General features: G+C 37.9%; 1 protein-coding gene across 2 annotated transcripts in view; it reads right to left on the minus strand.

Annotated features, from left to right (window-relative positions):
- Positions 1-16,606, minus strand: part of TRIQK (triple QxxK/R motif containing) — a 147,389-nt gene that overhangs the window by 11,663 nt on the left and 119,120 nt on the right. For both annotated transcript variants that reach the window (XR_003522532.2, XR_003522536.2), the window contains one exon: positions 1,096-1,276. The gene's annotated coding sequence lies outside the window, so the exon portion shown is untranslated. The remainder of the gene's footprint in view (positions 1-1,095; positions 1,277-16,606) is intronic.

A 16,606-nucleotide genomic window follows, 5' to 3' on the forward strand; every position in this document is an offset into this window, starting at 1 on the left:
CTTGATAGCAAAAATGTAAGCCATTCAGCAAGTTATTCCTTTGCCAAACTCACAAAATATTGTTCACTCTTCTAACATACCCCAATGAATATTCAATAAACATAAGATTGGGCTAAGAGGAAGCTATATATACAGAAAACCCCCTATTTATGCTATCACAATTTTGCATTTTCTCATTTCCTGAGCCATGAAGTTGTCTATGTTGCTAATGTACAGATTTCTTGCCATTTGCTATCATTTCTCAGAAACTGTTAAAACATAATCCCATGTTTGCTGTGAAATTAGCCTTGAAAAGAAAGCTGCTGAAGAGTACATAGCACCTTCTTGAGTAGTACACACCTCTCCAATTCCTACCGCCTTCCCACTTGGGTAGGAAAATAATATATTTCCCTTGTCAGTGAACAAACAGGCCTTGTTAAACATTACTCTGTGCTAGGCACTGTGCTAGCTACTGAGATATAGGATGCTCAAGAGACAGCCAACCATACCTCCTCTAGAAAGTTACTGCAGAGTAATGAGCAAAGGAGGATTGCTCTGATTGAGGCTGTAAAAGGCTCACTCTAATTGCCATTTGGAGAATAGACTGAGAGGCACAGGGTAGGTAGACAAAGAGAAGGGGCAGGAATGAGGACAAAGAATCCTGTCTGGGGCTACTGTGACAATCCAGAGTTAGAAGAGTGGCTTTGACTAGGGGATTATTAGTGAAGATTACATGAAGTTGTCAGATTTGAGATCCATTTAGAAAGGCATCAAGGATGGTGGTAATATGGTTTTTTGGCTGGTCTGAGGATGAACGATATCATTTACTGAGATGGGGAATATTAAGAGGGGGAAATGTTGTGGGAGGATTAGTAAATCAAGAAGTTTGAGATGTCTATTTGAGGTCCAAGTAGAGATGCTACACAGGTGAGGAAGAGGTTGGAGCTGGACGTTAGCTTTAAGTATCACCGGCACATAGATGGTATTTAAAGCCATGAGGCAGGATGAGATCACCCAGCAAGTAATTTACATAGGGAAGAGCTATAGTGGCAAGATATCTCACTCCCCCATGATAATTTGGCTCCCACCTCCTCGGTGGAGCTCAGTTATACTGACCGCTGGTTACTTCCTGAAATTCACGAAGGATTCCACCTGTTGGCATCATGCTAGTCTGAGTGTGGGTTATGTTCCTCCCTTCATTGGTCTTTTCTGAGCATAAATACAACTTCTTCCTTTATTTTCTGAGCCAATGTCACCAGTACATTTGTGTGTCGAGAGGATCGACAAAATCCCGCACCTATCACAAGAAATTAGAGAGAAGACTTAAAGACTTAAAGAAGACTTAAAAATCAGCAGCTACTGTCGTTGCTTCCAATGTACACGAACTCAGCTGAGTCTCCCGGACCCTTCCTCCCTCCTAAGCTCAGGTAACAGATATTGCTCTCTGCTGGCTTCTCCCAAACCCCAGTCTTCTCTCCTTCCATTCCCAGCCCCAGTACCTGTGCCTTTCTCATCCCCAAGAAGGCCACCTTTTTTTAAATCACACAATTTTATTCTGCTTTTTCTTAACTTCCTTGATCTTATTTGTAACACTATATACTCAAAAGTTTTAGTAAAATGTATTCCCAAACAAAATAGCAGGCTTTTTCCTGTAATAAATTCTGCTAGTCTACAGCATGTGAAAAACACTGTTTTTTGTTTTTTTATTTTATTGTTATGTTAATCACCATACATTACATCATTAGTTTTTGATGTAGTGTTCTATGATTCATTGTTTGCATATAACACCCAGTTCTCCACGCAGAAAGTGCCCTCTTTAATACCCATCACCAGGCTAACCCATCCCCCCACCCCCTCCCCTCTAGAACCCTCTGTTTGTTTCTCAGAGTCCATAGTCTCTCATGGTTCATCTCCCCCTCCAATTTCTCCTGCTTTATTTTTCCCTTCTTACCATCTTCTTTTTTTTTTTTTAACATATAATGTATTATTTGTTTCAGAGGTACAGGTCTGTGATTCATCAGTCTTACACAATTCACAGCGCTCACCATAGCACATACCCTCCCCAATGTCTATCACCCAGCCACCCCGTCCCTCCCACCCCCCCCACCACTCCAGCAACCCTCAGTTTGTTTCTTGAGATTAAGAATTCCTCATATCAGTGAGGTCATATGATACATGTCTTTCTCTGATTGACTTATTTCGCTTAGCATAATACCCTCTAGTTCCATCCACATCATCGAAAATGGAAAGATTTTGGGTTCTTTGATGGCTGCATAATATTCCATTGTGTGTGTATATATATATACACACACAATGGAATATATATATATATAACATCTTCTTTATCCATTCATCTGTTGATGGACATCTTGGTTCTTCCCATAGTTTGGCTATTGTGGACATTGCTGCTATAAACATTGGGGTGCACGTACCCCTTCAGATCATTACATTTGTATCTTTGGGGTAAATACCCAGTAGTGCAATTCCTGGGTTACATGGTAGCTCTATTTTCAACTTTGTGAGGAACGTCCATACTGTTTTCCAGAGTGGCTGCACCAGCTTGCATTCCTACCAACAGTGTAGGAGGGTTCCCCTTTCTCAGTATCCTTGCCAACATCTGTCATTTCCTGACTTGTGAAAAACACTATTCTTTTTAATTTTATTTTATTATGTTAAGTTAATCACCATACATTACATCATTAGTTTTTGATATAGTGTTCCATGATTCATTGTTTGCATATAACACCCAGTGCTCCATGCAGAACATGCCCTCTTTAATACCCATCACCAGGCTAACCCATCCCCCCACCCCCCGCCCCTCTAGAACCCTCAGTTTGTTTCTCATAGTCCATAGTCTCTCATGGTTCGTCTCCCCCTCCGATTTCCCCCCCTTCATTTTTCCCTTCCTACTATCTTCTTTTTTTTTAAACATATAATGTATTATTTGTTTCAGAGGTCTGTGATTCAACAGTCTTACACAATTCACAGCACTCACCACAGCACATACCCTCCCCAATGCCTATCACCCAGCCACCCCATCCCTCCCACCCCCCACCACCCAGCAACCCTCAGTTTGTTTCCTGAGATTAAGAATTAAAAACTGAGGAAGACACAAAGAAATGGAAAAATGTTCCATGCTCATGGATTGGAAGAACAAATATTGTGAAGATGTCAATGCTATCTAGAGCAATCTACACATTCAATGCAATCCCCATCAAAATACCATCCACTTTTTTCAAAGAAATGGAACAAATAATCCTAAAATTTGTATGGAACCAGAAAAGACCCCGAATAGCCAGAGGAATGTTGAAAAAGAAAAGGAAAGCTGGCGGCATCACAATTCCAGACTTCCAGCTCTATTACAAAGCTGTCATCATCAAGACAGTATGGTACTGGCACAAAAACAGACACATAGATCAATGGAACAGAATCGAGAGCCCAGAAATGGACCCTCAACTCAATGGTCAACTAATCTTTGACAAAGCAGGAAAGAATGTCCAATGGAAAAACGACAGTCTCTTCAACAAATGGTGTTGGGAAAATTGGACAGCCACATGCAGAAGAATGAACCTGGACCATTTCCTTACACCACACACAAAAATAGACTCCAAAATGGTTGAAAGACCTAAACGTGAGACAGGAGTCCATCAAAATCCTGAAGGAGAACACAGGAAGCAACTTCTTCGATTTCAGCCGCAGCAACTTCTTCCTAGAAACATCGCCAAAGGCAAGGGGAGCAAGGGCAAAAATGAACTATTGGGACTTCATCAAGATAAAAAGCTTTTGCACAGCAAAAGAAACAGTCAACAAAACCAAAAGACAACCAACAGAATGGGAGAAGATATTTGCGAATGACATATCAGGTAAAGGGCTAGTATCCAAAATCTATAAAGAACTTACCAAACTCAACACCCAAAGATCAAATAATCCAATCAAGAAATGGGCAGAAGACATGAACAAACATTTTTCCAAAGAAGACATCCAAATGGCCAACAGACACATGAAAAAGTGCTCAACACTATGTTTTTTAAAGTGACATTTTCCACTTTTATTTTTTCTAATTGTATTCATATTATATATAATTTACATATCACACTTCTAAGTAGAAGATTCCTAAACTTACTGCTATTTGTGTTTAGGTCTGGTACTTGACAAAGTTCTGCCAGTTACCTGATAGAAGTCAAGTTTAGAAAAAAAATGTTCTATTTAAATTTGTAATAAGCCAGGGCGCCTGGGTGGCTCAGTCATTAAGCGTCTGCCTTCGGCCCAGGTCATGATCCCAGAGTCCTGGGATCGAGCCCCGCATCGGGCTCCCTGCTCTCCAGGGAGCCTGCTTCTCCCTCTCCCACTCCCCCTGCTTGTGTTCCTGCTCTCGCTATCTCTCTCTCTGTCAAATAAGTAAATAAAATCTTTTAAAAAAACATTTGTAATAAGCCAAATATTGTACACAGCAAATTTACACATAGAATATTCTTTCTAATAGATTTTTTTAATATATATCACTTCTCGGGCTTTTGGCTAAGATCAAGTGTAGATTTTTTTAATTTATAGTTTTTCCTATTACTAATAGTCCCTCCCTTTCACTACAAAAGTGAAATAGAAATGACTGACTGAAATGTAGAAACAGAAAATTATTGGAAAGCCAGTAACAGAATTTTGGAAACAACCGAGCTTGGGAGCTGGATAGAGCTATGTCTGATCCTCGCTCTTCTGATTTCTAGCTGTTAGCCCTGAGATGCTCATCCAACTGACCCTCAGGTTCTCATCTGAAAAAGAGTGACCATCATCTTGCAGGATTGTTCTGAAGATAGAGAAAATATTTATAAATATCTGCTATATAACAGGCACTAAGTCCCAATTATTACCTGAGCTGTTCAGTGTCTGCCTTTTTGTTAGGACAACAGAAGATGGTCTAGCCACTGGGCTAGTTGGGTAGAGCCACAGACCTTTTACATAAACTCTGACCCTGGAAAATGCAAGAGAACATTCCCTGGGTTGCCCATCTCACTTGTTAGCTATTATACTTGACTCCCATCTGCCATGTCAAAGTCACAGGGCTCCTGCTCTTGGCAGAGAGCCCTGCACTGTCAGCAACTGCTGACAGGTGAGACCCACTGGCCCAAGATCAGAAAGCTTGCTTGCATTGCAAAAGGACCCACCTCACCTGTCAGCTGTCACAGTCACTCTTTTTACACTGCTCCACTCCAGGAAAGGTGATATCTCGTTCAGGAGAATAACAGTCTGGAGTTATAAAGTACAAATGACGTGATGGCTGTGTGTTTATTAGATTGTGTGTGGTGTTTCTTAGAACTGGTTTGCTTTTGATGGGTACCATTGGAAATGGCTTCTTGCATAGCATTCTAGAGTCACAACTAAAGGTTGCAAGGCTGACTGCCTGGCTGAAAAAAAATGGAATTTGTTGCTGAAAAGAGCCCAAATTCATCAGTGGATTCCACCTGTCAGGTGACAGGCCAGGCTCAGGGTATGGCTGCCGTGGCAACATGCTGGGTTCCACCTGTCAGCTGGGCTCCCAGCCAGTGTTTCTGAGTTTAGAGATCCGGTTCTAAACATGAAATACTGAGCTGCCTAATATCAGTGGTGTGCCCTGAGCAGCCAACTGAAAGAGAGCATCTTTAAAACATAGTAAATAACGTTAAAGAACCACAACTTGCCCCATCCTTACCCTGTGAGCATAATAAGCACCATCTTAATTCTACTGAGACTACAGATTGTAAGAAACATGACAATTACTACTTTTCTACTACTAGGCTTACATACAACACACATATTTTCTTATTTTGGGTCAAAAAAAAATGTTGCCTCACAGAAAAGCTCTTTTAAATGCCATCTACTTAAAATTAGAAATAAAATAACAATCACAAAATTTTGGAGTGACAAAAACAAAAACAAGAAAAAGAGAAACAATAGCATCAACTTAAAAATATACAAATTTTATTGTAACTACTTCATGGTCCTAAAACTTAAAAAATTAGAGTAGGATAAAGGGGAACACTTAAGTTTACTCTTTCCCCAATTATTTCCAAGCTCCCCATGACATAGCTTTCTAACATTCACACTTTCACTCATTGCTGTCTTTCTCTGCTGGGATTTCACCTCAGCCCGAGTTTGCTGTTTGTCTAGTTCACCATAATTTCTCACTGTTGAGTTCAGTGCCTGGCACGAGTAGGCATTCGATACATTTGTGGAATGACTGGATATTTACACTCTTTCATTGAAACTCAGCCCTCCTTTGGCACTGGATTGGGAACCTGAAATGTAGAACTCTTTTTAATCAAGAACACTAAGTGCCTGTACTTAGTCTCATTAGTAAACTCCATCTTGTGTTGGCTGCCATCCAGCTCCCATCAAAAAGACAGTTAAGAAAAATCATATTTGAAAAACAGTGTCTAAGGAGTGTTTCCTAACTTGAATTGACTATTGACTGGCAAACTTAAAATTCTTTACAACAGACAAAATCAATTTAGGGAATAAAGAGGGAAGAAACCAAGTTACTAAGGATGAGGTTAAGAGGAGAAATGACCATTCAGGGACAAGACTTTTCTTGCTAGAATTGGGTCGGTGGTTGGGAAATAAGTTCGTGTCATCTGTAGGTACATACAGTAGGTACTGTAAATGCATTCCTTTTAATATAAATTAAAGATAACTGAAGGCCAATATTGTCACTCACACATATTTTTTAATTCTTTCTTGTATGGCAGAGAAAGGCAAGGCATTTTAGCAATGTACCTACATATGCATTTCTGCCACACTAAAAATATGTCACATTTACTGAAGGCATCCTTTATGTGCATTGTGGCAAAAAGTGGTAAGGGATTATTGTTCTAAAAAGGTATTTAACAATTTGTACTCTGAGCTATATACCTTTATCAGATTAAGACATCAGAAGAAAACAATATGAATGATATTAGTTTCCCTTGGTGAAAATATTTGTACAGAGCATGTAAATCCTTTCCTTTCCTATGGGTTAATAAAATTGCTGTTTGTCTCATAATACACATTAATTTTAGATCGAGTGTTGTTTTATGATTCCATTCCATTCCTTTGTTGGTTTATTGGCTATAACCCTTTGTTTTGTTATTTCAGTGGTTGCTTTAGGGTTTATAGTATTTATCTTCATCTTATCACTCCACTTTCACGTGATACTATGATATTTCACCAATAGCATAAAAACTTGACAGTACGCTTCCATTTCTTTCTTCCTGGCCTTTGTATTATTGTTGTCATGTATTTCAATTCTATGTGTATTATAATCCTCATACTATACTTTTTATTTTTGCTTAGCCAATTTTCTTTGAAAGAGATTTAAATAATAAGAAAATAACCTTGTACATTAACCCAGTGTAGCCATCATTTCCCATGCTCTTCATTCCTTTGTGTGGATCCATATATACTTCTGGTACCATTTTTCTTCTGCCTGAATGGCTTCCTTCAACTTTTCTCACAATATGTGTTTGCTGGTGATGAATTCTTTTGGCATATGTATGTCTGAAAGTCTTCACTTGCCTTCGTTTTTTAAGATAACTTCTCTGGGTAGAGAAATTTTTTCTCTTTCTCTTTTAGTATCTTAAAGAGGGTGCTACATTGTCTTCTTATTTGTGCTGTTTCCAGTGAGAAATCTCCTGTCATCCTTAGCTTTTTTTTTCCTTTCCTTGATTCCTCTTAAGATTTTTCTCTTTGTTGCTGGTTTTAAGCAATTTGATTATGATAAGCTATGGTACAGTTTTCTTCATTTCTAATACTTAGAGTTTATTGAACTTCTTAGATCTGTGGGTTTATAATTTTCACCAAATTTGGATATTTGGGGCATTATTTTTTGAACTCTTTTTTTCTGCCTCTCCCCATAGGCATTTCATAATAAATAATGGCACGTTTATTGTTAGGCCATTTTGAAGTTTTTCCAATGCTCTCTGATACTATCTTCATTTATTTTTGTCTTTGTCTCTCTGTGTATTTTGAGTACTTTCTATTGCTCTCTTCAGGTTCACTAATCTTTCCCTTATCAACATCTTATCTGACATTATTTCTATCCAGTGTATTTTTTTTAATCCCATAAATCATAATTGTAAACCATAGAACAAGGATTTGGGTCTTTTATATCTTCTATGTATCATTTAACATGCTCTATCTCTAGTTGTTTGAAAATACGAAATGCCCTTGTAAGTTTTAATGTGTTTATGAATTCTAACATCTGTGTCAGTTCTGGGTCAATTTTTGATTGATTTTTCTCCTCATTATGGGTTTTCTTTTCCTACTTCTTTGAATGCCTGTAATTTTTATTGGATGCCTTGATGGATAATTATGTATTGCTATAAATATTCTTGAGCTTTATTCTGGCACAAATGAAGTTACTCAGAAATGGTATGATGATTCCAGGTCTTGTTTGTAAGATTTGTTAGATCAAACCAAAACAGTTTTTGTTAATTATTTAGTTAATTATTCCCTAGGGTTGATACCAGACTTTCAGTCCTTTCCTCAATGATCTATAGACCTCAATGAGTTTTTCTAGCCGGAGCATTGGAAACAAGCACTATTCCCTGGCCTGTGTGAGCTCCCTGTTCTGTTCCTTCTAATACTTTTGAGTGGTTCTTTCCCCAACTATAGGTAGTTTCCTCACATGGGTGCATTTCAGCGCTCAGCTGAATACTTAAGGGGGAGTCTCTAAGGGGGGGGGGGTCTCTCTCTGTGTAGTTCTCGCCTCTTTTCTGAAAACCTAGCTGCTTCAGTCTCTCTGGAGTCTCAATTTGTCTCCTCAACTCAGGGAATAAGCAAGCCTCTGGCTGGCTTTCCTTTCCCTGTGCTGTGGCCTGGAAGCTTTCTCAAGACAATAAGCTGGGATGACTTTAGGGTTCACTTGACTTGTTTCTTATTAGGGAATACAGTCCTTTGTTGCCTGATATCCAATGTCTTAAAACCATTGTTTCCTGTATTTTGTCTGGCTTTCTGGTTGTTTGAATCAGTATGATAAATTCGGTCTCTGTTATCCCATCATGGTCAGAAGCATAAGTTTTTCTTATCTAAATACGTTAGTTATCTAAATAATAATAATAATTAATATTTAATTAAAACTTGCTTTTCTCCAAGGAAGGAATTAAATTATCTAAAAACATTAATTTTAAGTGTCTATTGTTTGATTTGTGCCTCAAGATATTTAGTTTTTCTCCCTGGGAGGAAAATGCATTTTTCTAGCTTTCTGAAAAATTGAAGTGATGGCTGGTTCTATATTAAAAGACACTAATTCCTTCTGGAAAGCTCCCAGTTACTTGAGGAAGAGCTGGTGGAATCTTTTTCTAAGTTTTTGTAGCTAAGATGTAAAGTTGTCTAAGTCACTGGGTCTCTTATATTGAAAATAACTGGTTTCTCCCTAAAATGCTTTTATGTCACAGGAAATTCCCCTAAAAAATAAGTGTACAGTGGGCCTCAATACATGTGGCAACCTGGGACTTAATAAAGTATCATGGAAAACTCTTTCTACAATTATTGATTGTATTGACTCTTACAACTTTGTTCCTACTTTTCATAGTTCTTTTGGAAAGCACTTACTCAGTTCTTCAAGACTCCAATTAAATGAAGTTTTTCTTACAGCTCTTCCAGACACATGTCAATCCCACCTTCTATTGCTCTCATAACATTTTGTAAATAGCATCACTAGCACACACAGGGCTATATGGTAATTATTTATTGTGAAGTCTCTTTCCACCAATAAGATGTGCTCTTATATGACAGGGCCCTATTATTCATATTCATATTGGTACTTCTCATTCACCCTTACTATTGAAAGGTGATAAATATTTGGGAAACTAAATAACATACATAAGACATTTATGAATGGGGATAAGAAAATAATGTGATAGCAGCCATGAATCGAGAGTAGTGAGAAGCAAAGTTGGATTACTAGGGTGGGATCAGATTAGGAAGGATGGAAAAGTTAGTAAGAGCAGCAGAAGATTAAATCACTGAGTTACTGAATACTATTTAATAAGGAAGACCAAACAAATTGTATAAAACAATGTCAAAAGCTTTTCCTTCTAAAAAAAGTATAAACTTAATCATCTTAAAAGTTTCTCACAACTTCAGTATTTCAAAAATACCTGAAGCAAAGCACAAAATAAACAAGTACATTAGAATACCCCCCTTCCTAATCTTCCCCCCCTCCTCCCTGTCCTCCTCTCCCTGTCTTATATCTTAAGGATATTTTCTAAAGCTATCTTTAGAACCACCTATGTAAATTTATACTGAATACTGCAATTCTTTCAGAAACACTTAATACTTTACCACCGTGATATAGACATTTCAGCTTCAGGTCTCTGGTAAAAACTCTGAAATATTTTAAAATAGTATCAGATCACCAGCAGAGTGGAAGAATTTCACACAGAGAGTGAGTGCTTTACAATACTCAAAATGTCCAAATCAGGATACTGAGATAATAAGGTCAGTACATAAAGTATCAGGCAGCCTGAGTTCAAAGAAATTTATTTCAAAAATACCTTTCATTTATTGCAATATGGTAATGAAGTTGTGTCACCTTCAAAATAATGACCTTGTGTGAAGGACTATAATGAAATGAAATTTAAAGCTAACACACAAAAATAAAATCCAGGGCAGTACAAAGCCAAAAGGAAGTTGCTAATTTGGGAGCACTCTGTGGAAGTGATGTAGTTTGATTCCTAAGTTGCTACTTGGAGCCTCTTGCTTCAGCTCTAGACTCTCAATTCCTACTGCTTCATAGAAGGTCTCATTGCGATCATACTGCCACTTTATATTAAATATGCTTATCACATAACACACATCACTACTCACTTCCTTCTTTCTTTCCCTCTTTCTTTTCATTCTTCCCTCCAACTTATACTGCTGCACTACTACATGGTAAGGATATAGAGATAAAAAGACACTTCTTTCTTTGTTTAAGGAGAGGAAAGATGGCCATATAAAAAAGTAAATCTGGTGTTACAAGTTAGATAAAAATATCAGTATGAAAGTTATTCTCCACTTGTCTCCCCTTTCATACATCCATTCTTCTCCTGATGCCACAGAAGGCAGAGAGACCCCAAATTACACCTCTCTGACTCCTTTGCCAAATTAATAAAAACTAAATATAAACCCCTTATAATATGTACTATAACTTGTAATATCTTCTTTGCACACCCAAGACATCATCTTGCTCCACTGCTCTAAATCATACCCTATTTATAGGTCAGTTGGGGCAACTTATTCACCTCTCTGCAACTCCATCGCCTCTGTTAAAATATAGTCACTCCTGTTGTAGTTTGGGGCCCCAACAACATATTCCTCATCTTCTTCAAGGCCTAATGGTAAGGAATAGAACAGAGAACTAACTAGAAATCAAAGTCTCAGCCTATTTAGGGATGTCTTGTTACTCCCAGAGTATAATGATTCATGGAAAGATGGATGGGGGATGTGACTACTAACAGGTCTACATGGCTGTCTCCTACCCTCCACACCTTTCCTGAGTCTAGACCTTAGCAGCCAGCCATGGGGAAGAGCAGGGTCTGAAAGAGCAGCTTCAGAGTGCATGTTCCATGTCTGCTGCTTGAAGAATCCATCTGCTTCACAATGATGAGCAGTGATGCTCACCAACTGCTGCTCAAGGGAGAAGGCACCAAGGTGCCCAAGAAGAGAACACAGTGGGTCCTGGAATCTTCCCTGGGTCTGTTACTTTGAGGGCAGAAGGAGCTGAGGAAGAGTCCCATCCTTCTCACTCATTTAAACAAGCAGCTCAAGAGAGCCAAGAAAGTATCTCTTTCCCACTACTGAAGGGTGACCGTGGGGGTGGTGTATGGGCTGGGACCCACTGGTTGCCCAACAATCTTATTACCTATTGGGAGGAGCAAGCATGCAGTGGAGAAAATAAAGCCTGAAATGTTCCCTTCAAAATTCCCCAAACTGGGAGAAAATTTGAAAAGCCCTCTCTATGGAAATATAAAGATAATGGATAAAGATTCTTCCCTAAAAATCCTATTTGGCAGGACTGGTAAAATGATGAATTGAAGTAAATATAAAAAGCAACTAAATATGACCATACACATAGTATGTATTCCATTAAATTAGTCTAAAAAGTAAGAATAGTCCTTGAACCATACTGTCTGGACTCCAATGGGAAGAAGTTGCCAGTAATTACTAATAATGACTAATTTTCAACAAGCACTTTTAGTCGCTCCTCATATATTATTGCTATTTTTATTAAGTACCTAACAAGGTTTGTTGGCATAGAACAATGCATTGCCTCAAATTGAAAATAGGCAGTAATTCAATAGAAAAATTTATAGGCAGTGTAGAACCCCCTTAAACTGAATTAGATTCTTAAATATAGTACTTATAGTACCGTTGATGTGAGCTCTTTTAAAGCATTAGGGGAATCAAACAAACAAGGTCTATATTTTTGCATAGGGTGTTTTATGTTCAATGGTGCAATATTTATGTTTGGCACTATTCGCTCCATGAGAAAATACAGGCTGTGTGTCTTTTATTTGCTTGATAGTTCAAACTCGCTGATATCCAAGGGCTTACTACACCCACAGATTTTGTCACAATACTTATATTCTGAAAAAGGATTTCACCATTCAAAAGCAAGCCAAGTCTAATTTTGTAATTGTTATATACTGTAAAATGTTATTATTTAGTATGTGTGAAGTACCTAAAAGATCTATCAACAGTCAATATGACATAACATAATCTATTTTACACAGTAAAATTGCTTGCCAGGATCTGCTTCATTTCCAACCGATGGCCAATTTAAAGAGTCTTGTTTCTCTTTCTTTTTTTTTTTCTGTTTCCTTAGTCTGTTATTAAATTTACTACCAAAGCAATTGAGAGAAAATAATCCAGTTCTCCTACACTTATTTAGAACAAATGGATTCTGACTTCATCACTTCAATGAATGTTTTCTCTATGAACTATTTAAATATTCTTTTCTTTGAGGAATTCTGATAGTGCAGGTCTTGAAATAACAATAGTAAAGATCAACTCAGGAATATTATTTCCCAGGGCTATGTCATATACCAATTTTTCTTTCAGAAATAGCAAAAGATGAGAACTTTATCTTGCTTTTGGTTGGAAGAGCTACTAATGTTTACTAGTTGGGAAGTCAGAGACAATAAAGACAGACTACTGCATGGAGGAGACTGTAGCAAAGATCTACTGACAAAACGTCAGAACCTGAGCAAAGAAGCAAGATGGTTCAAGGCTTTTGGAAAGGAAGAACGTGCATTAGAGTTTTTCCACCAGACTATGCTAGCATTTGCTTACCTGGGGACTATGCCAAGTAAAAGTAGTAGAAAGTAAATTAAGATAAAGATAAAACCAACAACAACAGTAATACCCATTATTCACTGAGTACCTATTATATGCCACATGATTTATACAGTACCTGTTATGTCCCAAATGCTATTACACAGGAAGAAACTGAAGCTCAGAGAGGTTAAGAACATGGGTTAAGATCACATAGCTCATAAATCATACAACAGCGACTCAAGCCAATTCAAAAGCTACACTTTTTCCACTAAACTGTTATCATGTAAGAAAAAAGCTATACTCATCAAATTGATCATTTGTATTTCATTTATACAGAAAATTTAAGCTACTTAGAATCTAGTCCACTGTCATTTACCAGCACTATTTCTGTAGGGAAGAACTACACTAATTTCAGTTCATTCAGGCTGACTCAATGGCATGCATGGATTTATGATTATAAATACCTCTGTGATTCAAAAAGGCAACTGGTGTTCCATTTTTCCAAGCCATCAAGTTGACTGCTTCAGAATAAAACATTGCTACATGAGCTGTTGCATGTTGATATTAGCCTTTCTTAAGGAATGGAATTAACAATTGTGTCAGGTCTTTTTTTTTTTTAAGGTTTTTTTTGTTTGTTTGTTTGACAGGGACAGCGAGAGAGGGAACAGAAGCAGGGGGAGTGGGAGAGGGAGAAGCAGCCTCCCGCAGAGCAGGGAGCCCAATGCGGGGCTCGAGCCCAGGACCCCGGGATCATGACCTGAGCCGAAGGCAGACGCTCAATGACTGAGCCACCCAGGTGCCCCTGCGTCAGGTCTTGTGCAAGAATTTGCTTTCTTGATCCTAAGCTAACTTTATGAAAGTTTAGGTCCATTTTATAGAGGAGGAATTAAAAGCTCACAAAGAACAAGTCAGTTGCCAAAGAATACAAAATGCCAGTAGTCTAACACTCTTGAACAGAGTGGTGGTTAACACAGATGCAGAAGGAATGAGATAGACCTAGGGTCTAAGTCCTAGAGGTGTTCCTCAACATAAACATTCCAGACTCTGGATCAGGCATAGGGATACCAAGAAAGAGTAAGTTTTTTCACTTAACTTGCTCATGATACAGTTTCTCTGATGACTCAGTTCTGTAGTGTGCCAATTGAGAGGCATTCATGAAAGCCATTTCTTCGGCTCTCAGGATGATTTTGTAACCCATCTCATTCCGTATAGAAAATTCCTCCCTCCTTAAAGATGCTGGAGTAAATTGTTTCCTTTTTATTGAATTATTATTGATACCCATGTGAATACAATGGATTAATGAAATTTGTGAATCAGCGCATATCATTTACACCTTAGTATTCCTTAATGTTTTAGACTTTAGGTGTCACAGTTCAGGAAAACGCATGCCCGGTTGTTTGTTCAATGGAGTGTCAGAGGGTTTGACTTTTCTTTAAACTCTGGAAAGAGGGCTAAAGAAAAAATAAATGTACCAGATGCCATGGCCCAGGATAGGACGGCAGCTAAAGGATTGTCTGCAGCTTTCTTCTTACTTTATCTCATCTCTTTATCAAGTGTGTAGTGAAAAGAGAAGACCAAGAAAGAGAATGGAGAAAAAAAAATGGTCAATCTTTTCTTTTAATAGAATAAAATTTTTTTTAAAAAGTACCAGAAGCAGATCACACAGAAATATTAAATATTGTTTAAAAATTATCTCCTGATGTTATTTCAAGACGTACAAATGGATTATGAACTGAAGTTTGAAACACACTGGAGTTCTAATTTCTCCATCATCTTTGGTTGGCAACAAAGTTCAAACAGAATGAGGAGATGTTTCTCTCCCCCAAATTCTTTTTTATTCTTCTGCTTGTTTTCCAGAGGAAGTCTTAAGTATCTCCATCTAGCTGGAGACTTACCACTAACTCCACCCTGTCCCCAATCACCCAAACCATTTAAACTTGTTGACTTTGTTTTACCCCCCAGATGTCGAAACCACATTATTAAACGAAATCATGTCCAAACTCAAAAGAGTAGCAATTCTTTTTACAACATCCCTAAAGAATGGCCATTTAACCTCTGCCTGAATAGTTGTTAACGCTTTTGTTGCCTAATTAATTAAGAGAAGGAATTCAGGTCAGATGTGAAGAATAGTCAGGTAGTCTTCCCTAAAAGTAATTAGCCACTGGGTTTTAACATTTATGTTCCTTGAAAACATTATGTTTATTTACACTGTGCTTCCCCGTCTCCCTCCCCAATTCAAGTGTAAACAAAATAACAAAGTGTTAGCCTTTTCTGGTGCATCTGTGAACACAATATTAGCTTCTAACAGCTGAGGACGGCTGGACCTTCACCTTTACTTTATTTCCTCAAAATAACAGTTGTCAGATGCATAAATACAAACATGTCTATATAATTAAAACCTCAGAAATTAACATATGCAGAGAATCATGTGCTCATACTAAAATATCTTAACACAATTCAATCAATTGATGTTTTAGACTTTTCAAGTTCAAGTAACAGTCAAAGATTTATTCTGATGTAAGTTGATGTCAACCATATGCAATTACAACACAGCTGGGAGCCCTTGAGTGTTGGGTATGCTAGAAAGAAATGAAATTATTTTTCTATATTGGGAGCAGGAGTCACAAACTCAAAAGCCCACAGGGGCCAGGCAGATGACAGAAATGAGGGAAGTGGCGTAGAACTGGGGTCTACTGGGAGGCCTGTGCCCTACCAAAAGGAAGTTCCCACTACTCAAGGTTTTCCCGCTAGCCAGGGTTTTCTGGCAGAAGATGTAGCTCAGTTTTCTAGATTTTTCTATTTTTTTAAGAGAAGCCAGACAACCTTTTTGTATTTAAGGAAATCTTTTATTTTTAAATGTTGGACACTAGCTCAATTAAAAGCAAAACAAAACAAAACAAAAACAAACTACTGGTCAAATAAAATACATCTGTAGGCTCATGTGTCTCTAGTTTGGTAGACTTGCTTTAGGCAGGTGGGCCACTTTCAGCTTCTTTCCTAAAATTCAATGTTTATATTCATTTATTTGTATACTTAGGCAAAAGTAAGTTATTTCTCTAATGTTTTTAATGTGCTTAGGCTAAATTAGATAGGAAATGCCTTTGAGATGAATTATCTTAAAGCAATGGCTGCTAGGTAAGGTGGAGACACTTCTGCTAGGTTGTAGCGGGGTGGGGGTAGGGCCAGAAGCCAGAATGAAAAGAAATATTTCCTTGTAGAAATTATTGTTCAAGACAGTCTTAGGGTCACTATCCAACAGAAGTTTCCATAATGATGAAATGTTCTATATCTGCTCTGTCAAATATAGCCGCCAGCCACACATGTGGCTATTAAGCATTTGAAATGTGACTAGTACAAG

The sequence above is a fragment of the Zalophus californianus genome, chromosome 4, assembly GCF_009762305.2.
Source record: "Zalophus californianus isolate mZalCal1 chromosome 4, mZalCal1.pri.v2, whole genome shotgun sequence".
Classification (NCBI taxonomy): domain Eukaryota; kingdom Metazoa; phylum Chordata; class Mammalia; order Carnivora; family Otariidae; genus Zalophus; species Zalophus californianus.